Source organism: Suricata suricatta, chromosome 6 (assembly GCF_006229205.1).
Source record: "Suricata suricatta isolate VVHF042 chromosome 6, meerkat_22Aug2017_6uvM2_HiC, whole genome shotgun sequence".
Classification (NCBI taxonomy): Eukaryota; Metazoa; Chordata; class Mammalia; order Carnivora; family Herpestidae; genus Suricata; species Suricata suricatta.
In genome coordinates this window covers 32,406,368-32,420,523 of record NC_043705.1, presented here as the reverse complement: position 1 = coordinate 32,420,523, position 14,156 = coordinate 32,406,368, and the positions used below count along the sequence as shown (strand labels likewise).

Sequence of the window (14,156 nt, the reverse complement as noted above, 5' to 3'; positions counted from 1 at the left end):
GAGCTGTCAGCCCAGAGCCCAACACGGGGCTCGAACCCATGGACCATGAGATCATGACCTGAGCTGAAGTCAGATGCTTAACTGACTGAGCCACCATATCTCTCTATCTTATGTTCTTTTCATTCTCTCAAGCTATCTGTCTTGAAAACAAAGTCTTGATTTCTTCCCTCCATCCTAAGGTTGACTACTCCTTGGCTTTCTGCCAGCCTCCCTATACCATTTTGGTTCCTTGGCCCCTGAAAATTAGTTGATCCAAATATCTTGCTATATTCAAGGTCAAACTCCAAATACTCTAACAAAGTAGTTCTTTTTTCCTCTTAAATGTTCTGCTCACTTCTGGTTTTCCGTCTAAGCAACATGCCTGATTTACAATGGGGTTCCCTGGTAATGGGGACTGAAGTCCCTGAGTAATCCCCATGAGTGGCCATGGTTCAGGTAACTCGTTCTAGTGCTTTTAGGAGTCTACAGTGAGTTTCCCAAACGACACAGGAAAACAGACCCTAAATCTTGAATATTACTCTCCCGGTACACTAATGCCTTCATCATATAACCATTATAACTGCACATGTGTGTGTTTCCATACAGACTCACACAATAAGAACTAGAATGTATTTATGGAGGGTGATTACTCTTGCTGTAGTATCAACAAAAAGGCACTTGGAGATCATGGTATATTATGTAGCATGATGTAGTAAACCTCGGTCCTCGGGTGGAAGTCATCATTATGTGTTCCTTCTCCTGATGTTCCTAGCCAGAACTCCGAGAGAGCCTGATCTCCATGCCAACTCAGGATATGTGTGGAATCAGCAGGAATTTCATTTGTCTGGAGCCCCCAAACTTCATAAAATAGTAGTTTTCAAATATCTCTGGCTCTCTCTGAGGGATGGAGATGAGGGACGATCTCCACATTTGTAAAAGATAAATGGTTGAGGAGGGACATTACATGATGCGTAATATTCCTTCTCTAGAAGTTGATGTATGGATTTAAATTTGCCTTGGTTGGTTTTATCGTGAGTGTTTAAGGGGAACACTATTTTTCTGGAATTTTTGTTTCTGGTACTTAGAAGGGACTGAACGTGTCTCTCTTCACAGTTCCACCCTCAGGCAAAGCCTGAAATTGTTTTGTTTTAGTTTTGTAAAAAATATTTTTGAAAGAGAAAGGCAAAGCACCAGCAGGGGAAGGGCAGAGAGAGAGGAAGACACAGAATCTGCAGCAGGATCTGAGCTCTGAGCTGCCAGCACAGAGCCCGACAAGGGGCTCGAACTCACAAATTGCAAGATCATGACCTTAACCTACTAAGCCACCCAGGCACCCCTGGAATTGTTTTTTAAAGGTCTCAGCATCTTATCCCCTTTACTGGCCCTGCTTCCCCCTTCCCTCTCCTTTATGTCTAAGGAAATAACAGTAAGTATTTTTGGTTTAGAGGGATTATACCAGATCATCCAGAGGGAAGGATGGGGGCCTCCGCTTCACACCAAAGAAGCAAAAGCAGCCGGGCTCAATGGTGTGGCTAAAAACTTTTGGGAGGTGAGGGTTTTGGCATTTCTGTTGCCAAACTGCTTGAACATCTGGGTCCTAGAAAGAAACCTCTTTAAAGGCCATCTCTGGGTGTCTTGGGGGAAAGAGTACCCAACAAATTGCCATGAAAAGCCACCTGAAAATAGCAATAAATGACTCAACTTTTTCCTAATTCAATTTATGAGACCAGTGTTACTCTGATACTAAAACCAAAGGTGATATAAGAAAACTGAATGTAATTTACATTACTCATAATGTAAATTTAGAAACACTTAACAAAATATTAGCAAATTTAATCTAGTGATACAGAAAAGGGATCATTGTGGTATATCGACACAACAGAAACTGACTCAAAATAAAAAGGAACAAATTACTGATACACAGGACAACAGGGATGAATCTCAAAAATACCACACTAAGGCTCAGTCCCTTAAGCCTCTGACTTGATTTTGGCTCAAGTCATGATCTCAGGGTTCCTACATTGGAACCTGAGCCATTAGCACGGAACCTGTTTGGGATTCCTTCTCTCTCTTCTCCTCCCTTGCTCAATCTCAATCTCTCTCTCTCGCTCTCTCTCTCTCTCTCTCTCTCTCTCTCTCAAATAAACCTTTTTAAAAAAGGGCTTATTAAAAAAAAATATCACACTAAGTAAAAGAAGCCAGATAAAAGTATATATGTGTGGGGGGAGCCTGGGTGGTTCAGTCAGTTGAGAGTCCACCTTTGGCTCAGATCTCGTGATTCCTGAGTTCAAGCCAGATGTTGGGCTCTGTGCTGACAGCTCAGAGCCTGAAGCCTGCTTCAGATTCTGTGTCTCCCTCTCTCTCTGCTCCTCCCCTGCTCAGACCCTGTCTATCTCTTTCTCAAGAATAAATAAAAATTAAAAAATTAAAACAAAAAGTGTGTGTGTGTGTGTGTGTGTGTGTGTGTGTGTGTGTGTGTTTAAGTATGGATATAGATACAGAAGATTCTCTGTGAAAACTCTAAAAAAGACAAATTACGGCATGGTGACAGCCTTGGGTGGGGTGAGGTGCAGAAGATGAGAGGTGAGGACTGATCAGGATGGGACACAAAGAAACTTTTTGGGTGATGGACGTGTTGTAGATCTTGATTATAGAGGTGATTACATGGATATATAACTCTCTCCAACCTTATCAACACATACAGGGACACTTATTATTACATGTAAACTATAGCTCAATACATTTGATTTTTTAAAAATCTAAAAATAAAAATCTGACAAAGCAAGCGTGTCTAACGAGGGCTTAATCTTTAAAAGCTCCCATCATTTGGTGAAGTTGGCCAAAAACACTGTATTTATCGGGGTGAAATCTCACATATAGCACCGAGGTAGAGGCAGGAAGTCTTGGGAAAGACTGCGGCAGTGGGAACAGCATAAAATAATCAACCCGAACCCTGAGACGCACTGTAAGAGACATCATGTCTAAAAGCCCTGGGCGTGATGTTCCCCAACGGTCCCTGAGGGCTCGGCCTTCAGGGCTTCCACGGGTTGGGGCCCCTCCCTCAAGACCTAGAAGCTTTTTGTTTTCCTCAGGAAAGGTCTCTGGGAGCTCAGAGCAGCACCCAGACGACAGCCAGGGAAGACACGGGGACCTCAGTCCTGTAACCACGAGTCACAGGATTCTGCCCATAACCTGCACAAGCCTGGAAGTAAATTCTTCCTCCAGGATCCAGAATGGAACTCTACGGTGCCCACATCTCGATTTCAGTCTGTGAAACAATAACAGAAGACTATGTTCACCCGATTTCTGACCCACAGAACTGTGAGATAATAAGCCCCTAAGTTTGTGGTGATTTGTGACACCACCAGTAGAAAAGTTAATGCAGGCTCTAACAATGAAAGCCACGTAGAGGAAGTCTATAGACTTTACTGGACTAAAAACTCAAAGAGAAGAGAGAATCAGTCTCACTGTTCTACTATAGCTTCCTTTTCTTTTGCATTTCATGAGGAAAATAGACATATGTGTATCTAGTGGTCCATACTCCCAACATTTAACCGTTAATTTTCCCTTTGGTTTGACCTGAATAATTCCAAGAACTGACATTTCGCATGAAAGGGATGATATCTTTACAGGGGATCTTCTGTTTGAGTCAAAAGATTCGAGATTTTCTTGATTACAGTGTGGAACTGAATTTTGAGAAGAGACTTTTTTTAATTTCTGAAGGAAAGTAAATTAAAACTTTGCTTTATATACAGAATTAACTTTGATTTCAAATGTACTCTTCCCTTAAAACCCAGACACAGGGTTTTCAGTGTATCAGCTTTGTTAATATGCGACAGAAGCTCTGCTAAGCAAGGTTTTCATTTTTAAAGATGGGATATTCTGGGTATAACCCAAATGGTTCCTGAGTAATCTGTAAAATATTCTCCCGTGATTCTTCACTATGTGATAACAACTTATTAAATACCTTTTTCTTCCCTTAAAAATTTTTGAAGAAAATTTCTTGCTCAGACAGCTAATGTTCAGGTAGCATAATACCTGGGCAGTAGAGAGACTGATTCACAGCTCCTTGGAAATCAATGGAGTTTACACCAATCCAAAAGCTACCTTTAGGATGACTTGAGTAATAAACCAAAATCTAATGTGTTATAAAGATTTTATAAAACATTAATCCAAAGGGTTTTGTTGGGTTTTGTTTTATGTCTAATTTTGAGAAATAATCAATGTGGGTGCCTGAATGTCCCAGTGATCGCTGTGTCAGGGGCTTACCTGGGTCTGGGTTGTATTTTTAGTCATCACTAAGAGAAATATCATTTTCAAATGGTGAGTGGCTGAGAAGGTCCTACTCTTCCCTAATTCCATATGCTAATTATACAATATGAAAATAAAGAACTTCTCCATACTTCTTACATCTTCATCCACTCCTCTGTACCTAGGATTATTTCCAAAGCTCCTAGATATTTAAAGTCTTTTTGTTTTTAAGGATTTGTGCACTAGATTATTCACAAGCTAATTTATCTAGAGAATTTTGATTTCTCCCCCTTTTTCACTGTCATGTCTAGTTGCCTTTTCTCAACCATGGCTTATTAAAAACACAAGCTGCCTCTTGAAGAGCTGTCCTCAGGCCACGAGTAAAGAAGCCAGTCTCAGGTGCTGGTATAGGAAATGCCCCCTGGGGGACAAGCGTGATGTCCGAGCCCGCAGCCCTCACCAACTGCAAGATGAGGCCATCTTGGATCTCCCAGCCCTAGGAGGAAGCAGCCAAGTAGCCACAGGAGTCAACCACCATGAAAACAGAAGAACCACCCAACCGGTCCAAAGACTGGTAAGAAATATTAAATCATTAGTATTTTAAACCATTGTGCTTTAGGGTGGCTTGTTCTAGCAAAGGCTCACTGAATTGTTAGTAAAATACTGAAAAATGTCTGCCTAGGATATGGAATAATACTGTATCCTTATGATGCTGTACTAGAGGACCTACTCAGAATAAGAAGGTAGGAAATATAAATATAAGGGTTAAGGATTAGAAAGCAAAAATAAAATGGTCAGTATTTGGAGATGACATGAATACACATGACAGGAATACAGAGAGAATACAAAAATACCTCTAAGGTTTAATAAGTTCAACAAGGTCACTGGTTTAAGAATGAGATTGAGATTTTTCTTTCACATACAAGCCACAAACACACAGGAAAATAAAAATGATGCCATTTACAATAGGATCACAAGGTATGAAATACCTGGGAATAAATTAAATGAATGGCATGCAATACCTCTGTACGACAAACTATAAAATATAAAAACATTACTAAATACATGAAGAGATACAATACGGACACGAAAGTTCAGTATTCACAGATGTTGTCCCCACACTAATGTACAGATATAAAGTAAGTACAAACAAAATCTTGGCATGGTTGTTTCTTCTTTTTCCCAGAAATTGACTACTTGATTCTAAAATTCATATGGAGCTAATAAAACAGATAATTTTGAATTAAGAACAAAACTGAAGGACTGAAAGTACTGAATATCAAGGCCAGCCTCATCCTGACACCAAAACCAGGCAAGGACACTGTATGTCTATATCCCTAAGGAACAAAGATGCAACACTCCTGATGAAACTATTAGCACACTGAATTCAACAGTGCATTAAAATGATCATACACCATGATTGAGTGGGGTTTATTCCTGGGGTGCAAAGATGGTTTGACATAAGCAAATCAAACAAAATGAAGGATACATGTTATAGGCAGACAAGAGAAACACACTAAAGGTAGCTGGTAAGGACTTTAAAATAACTATGCTTGGGGCACCTGGGAGGCTAAGTTGGTGAATCGTCCGATTCTTGATTTCAGCTCAATTCATGATTTCAAGGTTTGTGAGTTTGAGCCCCACATCCAGCTCCGTGCTGACAGTGCAGAACCTGTTTGGGATTCTCTCTTTCTCTCTCTCTGCCTCTCCCCTGCTCTAAATAAATAAATAAATAAACTTTAAAAAAAAACTATGCTTCAAATATTGAAGAAAATGGGAAAGAATATGGAGCAAAGAGGTTGAAAAGATGCAAACATTTAAAGAACTAAAATCTATTTATACTTATTTTTATTTTTCAGCTTTACTGAGGTATGAGTGGCAGATAAAATTGAAATACAGTTAACATGCACAATATAATGATTTGATTGTCCAGACTGCCTTTCCCTGGAGGGTCTGTAACTCCAATCTTTATCTCAAGATATTGCAAAAGACTTTAGTTTTGCTTTTCACAGGCTTTCCATTTAGGTTTTTAGTCCCGCATAGCCTCACAAAGCAACAAATGACCGGAGGAGGAAAACTGATTATGTACTTAAGGCCCTTCTAACTCTCTGCCAACAAATTCTTCTTGTTTTTCAACTACATGCTTGACTATTTAGAATGAGGATATTTCCCAGATACACTTTTAGCTCAGTGTGTCCATGTGAATGAGTTCATGTGTCACGTGGCAGCCTCTAAGAGCCTTTCTGAAAATAAAGCTGATATAGGAGGCCCTTTATCCTTTCCTTTTTGTCTCCTTCTGCTGGGTTAGAATGTGGTTGTAATGATGGAGCTGGAGCAGCCACCTTGCACCATGAGGTGAGCTCAGTTAGAGAAGTCATGTGGTGAAATAGGGACAGAAGCTGACTACAGTGCAGAGCAGAGCTGCTATACCCAGTTCTGGACTACACACCATACTATCTGCACAGGGGAGAGACACAAACTTCTCTCAATTTAACAACACAAGATCAAGGTCCTGGGAACCTAAGACATGAGAGGAACAAATAGGGTATTCCTTACTTATTAATGATGATATAGTAAACATAACTAAAACCCAGATGCCGTAAGCTAAAAAGGAGACAGAGAGGATGATGGGTTATCTCTAGGACACTTGTGTCCACCACAATGGCATAGGTTGGCGGTGTACCAATAAAGTTTCGATAGGGGAGGTGCTCTGCCTCACTAGTGCCTCAGAGTACATCAGACCTAGGGAAGCCACCATAAGCCAATCATACCTAAGAGACTTAAGTATGTAAACTGTATCAACACATGCTGTTTACACTCCACTATGTAGGTGGGATGATTTGAAAACATGTTTAGTGGATTTCCACGTCCACCTTGGTTCATATCTTCCAAGGATGGCCCTCTCCTAGTGGATTTCCATGTCCACCTTGGTTCATATCCTCCAAGGATGGCCCTCTCCTCTAGTACATGTCCTTCAGTTTGCATGATGTAGATGCTATTACTGTCATCACCAACTTTCAGAAGGAAGACGAAGGCTTCACGAGGTAAATGACTTGTCCGTGGTCATGCAGGAGGGTGCAGACTCAGGCCTGGTGCACTCTAACGGTTCTGTTCTTAATCATCCTGTCACTCTGTCTCCTTGAAAGAGTTCAGGGGTCCCATAAAGGTAACCCTGTTTAATTCTCAAAGTTGTGCATTTTATAGTTGGTGAAGTGCAGGCTCAGAGAGGGCCATGCTACGAGCAGCAGAGCTGCACCTTGAACTTGGGCTTGTCTGAGGCAAAGCCTAGAGCCTTATCCACCTTACTATGGAGTCTCTCTTGACTCATGAGCCAGTGACAAGCAGGTTCCTGGTCTGATAAGTGGCGATAATAACAAGCAGCCACATGTGGAGCTTGAGGAGGTACATTAGCCTTTTCAAAATTACAGCTTTGGAGTCATCAGTTTCTATCAAGACAATCCCCCTTTTTTTTCTAAAATGGAAAAAAAGGATAACATTTGTCATTTAAGGGGCGTTCTCTTTACTCCCTCACACTCATCTGACAAGGACTTGTCACTGAAAGAGACAGAAGAGCATTTATATGAGCTCTCCTCAATAGATTACATTTTAAAATAGTAATTTTTTACTGCGTTGTTATTGTAATTATATCCAACATTTAGATTTGCAAGCCAGTGGCTCCAAAGAGTTAATGCGCCTCCTTCAAGGTTTAGAGTCTTACCCTGCAGGGCCCTAGGCAGTTAGCAGAGGGGAGTACAAAGTACTGTCAATTTTGACCTGGGAATTACCACCGCATGACTTTCAGGGTGCGTTTGTTCTTTTTTTTTTTTTCAATACTTAAAATAATTCTTTTCCAAAATTTTTTTTGAGAGATAGACACAGAGCATGAGTAGGGGAAAGGCAGAGAGAGGGGAAGACACAGAACTTGAAGCAGGCTCCAGGCTCTGAGCTAGCTGTCAGCACAGAATCCGACGCGGGGCTTGAACTCAGGAACCATGAGATCATGGCCTGAGCTGAAGTCGGAAGCCTATCAGACAGAACTCCCCCAACCCTGAGCACCCTCACGGTGTGTTTGTTCTAATGCTACAACCTGAGAACAGCACAGGCACCATGATTTAAAAAAGAGACTGCCCACCAAAACAGTGCAAAGTAGACAAGTTTTCATTTATTTTCCTTGGAGCATTCTTGTTGGCAGCTCTACTTATTTGGTTAATGGAATATTCTTGATTCACTAAACACACTCATTTAGGAAAAGGAGCCACCAAGACTGGGGTGGCTCGGGGAGCCGCCCTTGCTCTCCCTGGCACGTTCTCCAAGAGTGGGGCCTTTTCAGTGACTCCCAAAGATAGTATGTGGACAGGATGGGAGTTAGAAGCATGGTGAAGGGAAGCAGCACAGAGACAAGACCGTGAGTCTCAAAGGGAAGGAAGTTACAGGGTGGAGCCTCTTTTGTGGGGTCCCGGGACCCCACTGGGGGAGGGGTGTGGGCCAGGAGAGAAACGGTCAGTGCAAGGCCCCACCTCCAGGCTGACAGCTCTTCCACTAGGACTAGCCTTACCTCTGTGCACCTCACCTGCCCTGCCAGGAGACTTTATTCCAGAAGCAACCACGGCTCCTCCGCCAGGACCTCTGGGCCCTCAGTCCCCCTCCTGGTGCTATTTATGAAGTGCAGCAAGCTCCAGAGCAAGAAATAAGCCCCGAACACGGATTCCCTGAGCTTGTTAAAAGTCTGGTGGCCAGGAACTGTGCCTGTCAACCATTTGCAACATGGTTTCATGCCACACCTCTCAGTCTGTGTCCCTCGGCTCTGAAATTGGAAGACAACAATTTTTTCTAGTTTCCAAAATCTAACTCTAAGTGGTAGCCTGAAACCTGTGTTGGATGTTCACGTTTAAACAAAAGGAAACAATGTTGGTGGAAACTTCTGGTTCCAGGTAGACCAAATCCCATTATAGTAAGTATAATTGCAACATAAAATGATCCTAAACTCTTCCCAGGACCCACTTTTTTTTTTTTGGCAGTATTTATTACCATGTAACTCCAGTGCCACCGGAGTCTGCTAATCCCTTGTAGTTTTTTCACATTAAATCTGACCTGTTAATAATATACTGAGGACAAAAACTCTTCAGTCAAATATCGACTTGCTTTTTTGACACATGATTCCCATTGGTAACTGACAATTGCTGAACACTTGGAGATGTTTACTATCATGAGCTGCCTCTCTTTTAAATACCATTATGAGCATTTGTTATTTACTCGTCATCTCTGCTCCTCGGACTGTGATCTCCCTCCTCCTCCCTGCCCCAGCCTTCTATCTCGATATTTGCTCTACCCCGAAGTAGCATCTCATGGCTCAAAGACTATTTAAAAGGCCTCCAGGTGACAAGTGTTTGCTAGATTGATTGTGGTGGTTATTGGGACATATATACAAATACTGAATCATTATGTTGTACATCTGAAACTAATAAACTGTTATATGTCAATTATACCTCAGTAAAAAAAAAAGTAAATTTACGGTATATAAATTATACCTCAAGGAAGTTGTTTAAAAAAAATCTCTGAAACTCACTTTGGGAAGGATTGCCTGGCTCCAGGAATATACTCTAGGTTTTGAGTTTGGTTAGCTTAAAAGCTCTGTTGGGACTCATCGACTCTGCAGGCTATGACACAACCCTAAGAAGGACAATTCAGGCATGTGTGCGCACACACAAGAAATAGTTTTACATAATTTGGTCCCATCAAGTCCAAGATCCTTCCTGAGACTACTTGCGCACATGCTCATACACACACACACACACACACACACACACACACACACAGGACAATGTAATTCATTTCCCAAATTGAAGTAAAAAGAATACAGTGAACTGAAAAGTGATAAGGAAGGACTTAGGTTTTCCAAAACTAATCAGTGGACTTACATACGAACACAAACAACTCTGTGTTAGAGAAAACAATCTTGCTTTTTTCTTCCTACATAGAAGTTTTGCCCTATAGTATTATAAACAGAAGACTAGCCGTCCACAAGAAGGGAGGAAAAACCCTATAGATTTTGCCATTTCCCTGTTGTGTTTATTCTACCCCAGAAAGAGGGGCATGAAGTCACATAAACTCCCATACTCTAGGGGCTAAAACTTTTTAAAATTGCACTTTATGTTAAATAAACAAACTTTCTGAAGCACTGACATTTGTTGGAGAAGAATGTAAATCTAGACTTAATGGGGCTCAGATGTCCTCCGGGGCTGTCTGAACATGACCATGAATGGAAAAGTACTAAGCCCCAGAAGGTAATAGTGTGCACAGCTGTGGATCTGCTCAACTAGAGACTTTCTCCTTCCTTTCGAGATGACTTCTGTCCCTTGGACACCTAGAAGGGGTAGCTGTAGAGACATCTCAGAGCAGTCATGGGAAAGGGTCCAGATGGGGGCTGATCAGAGAGGGATTCCCATGAAGCCTAATACTCAACAGAAATGAGAAGCAAGAGTTACCAGTTACCAACCTTATCACAAATACACCAGAGTTTTACCCCGGGACACTCCACTCTGCCCACATACCCCCATTCATCCCTCCATGGATATACAGAACCCGTTGCAGGTGGAGTCTTCCCAAAAGAGCTCCCCCAAAGCCAGATCTACACTCTCCCAGGGGAGGAATCCAGTTCTCCATCTTTGGTCAACACCCTCTACTCTGGTCTGTGGGCTCAGAAGATTCAAAAGCCCAGGACTCTCCCCTTATAACTGTTAAAGTCCTGAAAAACAAGGCAAGACCGAGCAACTCTCAGACGAGAGGAGCCTGGGAGCACAGGACAACTGATTGCAGTGTGGACTAGAGTCTGGAGTTTAGGTAACAGTAATGTACCATGATAATGTGAGATGTTAGAAATAGGGCGGAGGGGGGGAGGGACTGGGTGAGGGGTATATGAAAACTCTCTGTACCTTTCACAACTTTTCTTTGAACCTAAAACGACACCAAAATCAAAAGTTAAAAAATGCAAATATGAAAAACAAAAATCCATGATGAGGGACCAGCAGACACTTAGCAGAACAATAACACCAACAGACACTTAGCAAGAGTTTAGGATGCGTCAGGCCAATGTCAACACACACCGAGCCCTCTCAACACCCCCTGACATCAATCCTAATTTCATCGCCATTTCTTAGGTGAGGGAACCGAAGCTGAGAGCCTAGATGGCTAACACAAGATCACACACCTGGTAGGGGACAGAGGTAGAATTCAGACCTAGACAGAATAACTCTTAATTCTGTTTCTTACCTGAGGTACCTGGGTGAGTCAGTGGGGTGAGCATCCAACTTCTGCTCAGGTCATGAGCTCATGGTTTGGATCAACCTCCACATGGGGTTCACTGTTGTCAGCGTGGAGCCTACTTTGAATCCTCTGTCCCCTCTCTCTCTGCCTGTCGCCTGCCCATGCTCTCCCTTCACAAAAAAAAAAAAAAAAAAAAAAAAAAAGATGGATCAGATCAAGTTGGTCCTACTTCAAAAAAAAAAAAGAGCTTCTTACTTGCCATGCAATACATAGCACCAAACATTCCACCATTTCTTCCCTTCATAGGATGGGAAACATTTCCTTGAACCATAACTCAAAGAGATAAAATAGCATCTAATAAAAAAGTAAAAATAATAAGGGGCTCTCATGTAGAAAGAGGAAAATTAAGAGACAGGCTCGCTTTTCTTGTTCCCTTCAAGTTACCATGGTTTGCATTCATATTGTAAACTATATTTAAGCATTAAAAATTATAAATAAGAATCTAAAATGAATACTGAAACCCTTCCCGAACACCCAACCTCTAGTGCTAATGATCAGAGTAAGAAGGGCTATGTTTCAGGTCCATAAAAGGCAGAGTTCATCAACAAAGAAAAAAGAGATTTGTTCATTAAATCCTTGAGCATGAGACCCTTAAAGTCCTTGGAACTTTAAAGGGGTAATTTTATTAAAAAAAAAGGCCATACTCTATTCAGAACAACATGAACCCCTAAAACTCTATCTCTGGGGAGTTGGCATGAATAGAAAAGATAAAAGTCCTCTGGAAAATTTAAGATGAATTCGTGACTGATGAACTCTTGCCGGCTGTTGAGGGAAGCTGAAGGGTTTTAAGCAGCATCCCAGAGTTTAAAAATTAATGTGACGGGGTGTCTGGGTGGCTCAGTTGGTTAAACGTCTGACTCTTGGTTTCAGGTTGGGTCATGATGTCATGGTTTTTGAGTTCGAGCTCTGCATCAGGCTCTGTGCTGACAGTGTGCAGCCTGCTTGAGATTTTCTCTCTCTCCCTCTCCCTCTTTCTCTCTCTCTCTGCCCCTCCCTGCCACATGCACCTGCACGCTCTCTCTCATTCTCAAAATAAATAAATAAAACTAAAATAATAATAATAAAAACATGAAATAGGTCATCCATGCTTTCCCTGGGAGTCAGTATAGTTCAGTGAAGAGATAATAAAGTTCCACATTAGTGAGAACTATTTTCAGCTGCAAGTAATGGAAACCCCAATAAACAATGGCAGAATTGCTATAAGGACATTGGCTCTTTGCTTAACAAGAAATCTGGAAAGGGAGGGTCTCAGGATTCATTCAGCAACTCAACCATCTTGTGAAAGTTGCCAGTCTTTCCACCCGTCTGCTGAATTACACCTAGCACAGTGGCTTTCTGTAATTCTATTTTTCTTTTTTTAATTCATTTTTTTAAATGCTTATTTACTCTTGGGGGGGAGGGACAGAGAAAGAGAGAGAGAAAATCCTAAGCAGGCTCCACGCTGCCAGGGCACAGCCCGACATAGGGCTCAGTCCCACAAGCCACAAGATGGTGACCTGAGCCGAGATCAAGAGTTGGTCGCTTAACCAACTGAGCCACCCAGACACCCTGGTGCTTATATTTTTCAATTTATGATGACAAGATAGCAAGATGGCTGTCGTAGCTCCAGGCACCAGGATCCCAAACTAGAAGACAGGCAGGCAGGGGGGTAAAAACTTTCTCTTCACAAGGACCTAGTGATCTGGGAAGAGAATCCATCCAAGTAGCACCAGTAGATTCCTCCTTCCACCTCCAAGGGCAAAAGGGGTTTGGTCCCTTTTATGGATTAAATGGTATCCCCAGCCCTCTCTGATTCATTCATATGTTGAAGCTCTAAACTCCAGCACCTCAGAATGTTGATTGTACTTTAAAAACCTGGCCTTTACAGATATGATTAAGTCAAAACAATGCCATTCGGGTGGGCCCTGATCCAGTATGACTGGGGTCCTTATACAAAATTTCCAAATTTCTTCAAGTTGGGACACACAGTGAGACACCAGGGGTGTGTACACACTGAGGAAAGACCATGTGAAGACACAGCAAGAAGCAGCCACCTGCAAGCCAAGGTGGAGCTCTCAGGAGAAAGAGATCCTGCCAACACCTTCCAGAACTGTGAGAAATAAATTTCTGGTGTTTAAGCCACCCAATCTGTAGCGGGTTTTTTTTTAATGTTTATTTATTTTTGAGAGAGAGAAAGAGAGACAGAAGGCAAGTGGGAGGAGCAGAGAGAGAGAGAAGGAGACACAGAATCCAAAGCAAGCTCCAGGCTCTAAGCTGTCGGCACAGAGCCCAACATGGGGGTCGAACTCACCAACTGTGACCTGACCCAAAGTTGGATGCTCCACTGACTAATCCACCCAGGCGCCGCTGTAGCATTTTGTTGTTGTTGTTGTTTTAATGGCAGCCCTAGCAAATTAATGCAGTTCCCTCACTACAAAGCACTCTATACAAAGAAGACTTAGGGAAGGAATCAGGGTGACATGATTATCTTGGGCTGGGCACTCTCACCCCGTACAAAACCAGTACTCCTAGCACATAAAGGGTTGGGGGAGACACTAGTAGAGAGGCACCTAACAATATTTACCACAACTCTTCAGTAGAAAAAAACTGGTTTACAATTCTAT

The 14,156-nt window shown here is 42.1% G+C and overlaps 1 long non-coding RNA gene across 1 annotated transcript in view; it reads right to left on the bottom strand.

The window, feature by feature from the left end:
• The window catches only part of LOC115294334, a 59,100-nt gene extending 47,449 nt beyond the window's left edge, over positions 1 to 11,651 (bottom strand). The window contains exon 1 of the long non-coding RNA XR_003909819.1: positions 11,500 to 11,651. This is a non-coding gene — a long non-coding RNA (uncharacterized LOC115294334). The remainder of the gene's footprint in view (positions 1 to 11,499) is intronic.
• Positions 11,652 to 14,156: the final 2,505 nt, after the last annotated feature.